Genomic DNA, 3,897 nt, shown 5'->3' on the forward strand with positions numbered 1-3,897 from the left:
GAAGCGCCAAGAGCCCATCCCTAAACAGAAGCACCAAAAAGATCAGCGTCAGAATTGACTTTGTGGGAACTCTAGAAAGTAGTTGCAGGTTTGCAGCAACCTAGGAACTCTTGATCAAGAAACAGAGGACTTATACACAGCATAATGGGGACATTACTGGCAACCTTAAAGGAATAAAAGAGATCATAAAACTATGAACAATGAATGCTAACAAACCTAAATAAAACAGGCAAATTCCTTAGAAACACACAACCTACCTAAACTCAAAGAAAAAAAGGGGGGGGGGGTGGAATGCGAACAGACTTATAACAAAAGATTGAATCAGTCCTCAAAACTTCCTGACTGAAGAAAAGTCCAGGACCAGATGGCTTCACTAGTGACTTGTATCAAATGTTTAAAGAACAGTTAACACCAGTTCTTCTCTAGCTCTCCTAAGAAATAGAATATTGAACAATTCCTAACTCATTTGATGGGGCCAACATTACCCTGATACCAAAACTGGGCAAAAACATTACAAGAAAAGAAAGCTACAGACCAATACTCCTTGTGAATATAGATTAAAAAAAAAAAAAAAAAACCCTCAACAAAGTCTTTGCAAATCAAACCCAACAGAATGTTAAAATAATTACACACCATGATCAAGTAAAATTTATCCCAGAAATGCAAAGCTTTTACGTATAGAGGTCAATCAGTGTAATATATTAAAATACAATGAAGAAAAAAAAATACCATCATGTCAATACAGAAAAAGAATTTGAGAAAATCCAACACTTTCGTGATTAAAAAAAATTTCAACAAAATAGGAATGAACAGAATTTGTTCAATCTGATTAAGGGCACTTTTGAAAAAACTGTAGGCTAACATCATAATGGTGAAAGATAGAGATTTCCTGCTAATATCAGGCAACAAGAAAAGAATGCCTGCTTTTGTTTCTTCTGTTCAAAGTTTTACAAGCAACTTTGTCCTGAAAGTTTTAAACCTGAGAAATTAGGCAAGGAAAAAAGAAATGAGGCTTCCACATTGGAAAGAAATAAGTAAATCTCTCTTTCTTTGCAGATATCATGATCTTATATGTAAAACATCCTAAAGAATCCACTAAAAAACTATTAGGGTTAATAAGCAGTGTTAGTGAGACTGCAGGATAAAAGACCAACACTCCAGAATCAATTGTATTTCTATACATTAGCAGTGAACCACCCAAAAAGATTAAGAAAACAATTCAGTTTTCAGTAGCATCAAAAAGAATAAAATAGGAATAAATTTAACCAAACATGTGCAGTACCTGTGCACTGAAAATATGAAACATTGCTGGAATTAAAGACTAAATGAATGGGAAAACATCCTATGTTCATGACTTGGAAGACTTAATATTGAAAGATGGAAGACCCAAAATGATCTACACATACAATGCAGTCTCCATGAAAATCCAGTGACCTTTTTTTTTTTTTTTTTTTGGTAGAAATGGGAAAGCTGATCCATAAATGTATATAGAATTGCAAGGGACCCTAGATACAAGCTTAAAACAAATTAAAATAATTTTGAAAAAAAAAAAAAACAAAGTTGGAGTACTCACAGTTCTCATTTTCAAAGCATACTAGAAAGCTAAAGTAAAATAGTGTAGAACTGATATAAAGACAGACATACATTTCATGGAATAGAACTGAGAGTCTAGAAATAAGCCAATAATACCTCTATAGCAATTGATTCTTGACAAGGTTCCTAGATCATTCAATTGGCAAAGAATAGCTTCTTTAACAAATGGTGCTAGGACAATTGGATATCCATGTGAAAAAGAATGAAGTTAGAGTCCTACCTCATACATACATACTCAATCAAAATTAAAGTTTTTGTGCATCAAAGGACACTATCAAGAAAGTGAAATGACAGCACATAAAATGAGAGAAAATATTTATAAATCATATGTTTGATAAAGGTATAATATCCATAATATACAAAGAACACTTACAACTTAAGAACAAAAAGAAAAAACAACTCAATTTAAAAATGGGTAAAGGACTTGAGTAGACATTTCTCCTGAGAAAATATGTGAATAACCAATAAACACATGAAAAGATGCTCAATATCTATGGTCATTAAAGAAATGCAAATTAAACCCACAATTAGATCCCACTTTATACCCACTAGAACGGCTTCTTAAAAAAAAAAGAAAAACACAGAAAATAACAAATGTTATTGAGGATATGGAGGTATTGGAACCTTGGTATATTGTTGTGGGAATATTTAATGGTGCAGCTCCTGTGGAAAACAGTTTTACAGTTCCTCAAAAGGTTAAGCACAGTAGTATTACATGAGCCAGTCATTCTACTCCTAGGGATATGACCCAAAGAATTGAGCCATAAAAAGGAATGAAGTCCTGGTACATGCTACAACATGGAAGAACAGCAAACACATTACGCTAAATGAAAGAAGCCAGACACAAAAGGCAACATATTATATGCTTCCACTTATATGAAATGTCCAGAATAGATAAATCCATAGAGACAAAAGATTAGTGGTGCCCAGGTCTTGAGGGTGGAGAGGATTTAATGAATATGCTTAACAGGTGTAGGGTCTCCTTTGGAAGTGATCGAAATGTTTTGGAACTAGATAAATGGTGATGGCTGCACAACATTGTGAGTTTATTATATGCCACCAAATTGTACAGTTTAAAATTGTTAATTTTATGTTATATGAATTGCACCTTGAAAAATAAGTCATGGAGTTATGGTACCGCTACTGCAGAGGAGGCAGCATGACCTCAGCTGGGTCTCAGCTGAAGTTGGAGCCATGTCCCTCCCCCTGTTGTGGTAGAGAAGCTGGAGCTGCTTTTGGTTTGGGTGGTGTTCAGTAGCTACTTCACAGCCCTCTGGAGCCACTGTGGGGGAGTTTACAAAAGCTAGGCGGGACATGGTTGGGGGCAGTTAGTCAAACCCCCAAGCAGGCTGCGGAGCCGGCTCTGTGGTTGTGGACAACCCTGTGCTGGCTCTGTCACATGCTTGCTGCAGAGCTTAGGGCAAAATATCCCAAACCTTGAGAGGCTCAGCTCCTACAGCCAGATAAGTAGTGTGAGTCTGTCAGTCTGAGGTCTCCATAGAGTTTCTCTTCACCAAATTTTTACCTCATTTCATCCATCTTAAGACCCAGCTCTTGACATTTTATCATCTGAAATCTAGAAGTCATAACAGTCCATGCTGTGTACTCTTACTGCAGCCTACACGTGTCTTTTGGGAAAAAATACTAGCTTCCAATCAGTGAAATTGGTGTTAAAATGTGTAGTCATGTGTTAATTGATGTCTTTCTCCTCCCTCCTCATGGTGAGATTCCATAAGGGGTGCTCCATAAATGTTGGCTGAATAAATGAGTAAACAAAATAATACCTTTTTTTTTTTTTTTAAGTGAACCTTGGCACTACCACTTGATGGCTGTTTGACACAGGAAAGGCCATGTAACCCATTTAAGTTTCGGATCCGTAGTTCACTAAATGTCTGTAATAACAACAGTGTCCTGCGGGGTGCGAGGCTGGAAAGAGGAACTGCCTACAGAGGCCTAAAGGACTTGTTCCAGGGGCGCCTGGGTGGCTCAGTGGGTTAAAGCCTCAGCCTTCGGCTCAGGTCATGATCTCAGGATCCTGGGATCAAACCCGCATCGAGCTCTCTGCTCGGCGGGGAACCTGCTCCCCCCCTGCCCACCCCCCGCACCTCTCTTCCTACTTGTGATCTCTGTCAAATAGATAAGTGAGATCTTTAAAAAAAGGGGGGGGGGAGGACTTGTTCCAGAAGATTACAGCCCAATAATAAAAAGGCAGAAACAGTGTTTTTTTTCTTTTATAACAGTGTATAAATGGAAATACAAATGGAAATTTAGGGGGCGAATTAGGCAGATTTATCTGAAGCAGTC

Source organism: Mustela putorius, unplaced genomic scaffold, assembly GCF_011764305.1.
Source record: "Mustela putorius furo isolate JIRA1106 unplaced genomic scaffold, ASM1176430v1.1 tig00000421_pilon_pilon_pilon, whole genome shotgun sequence".
NCBI classification, from domain to species: domain Eukaryota; kingdom Metazoa; phylum Chordata; class Mammalia; order Carnivora; family Mustelidae; genus Mustela; species Mustela putorius.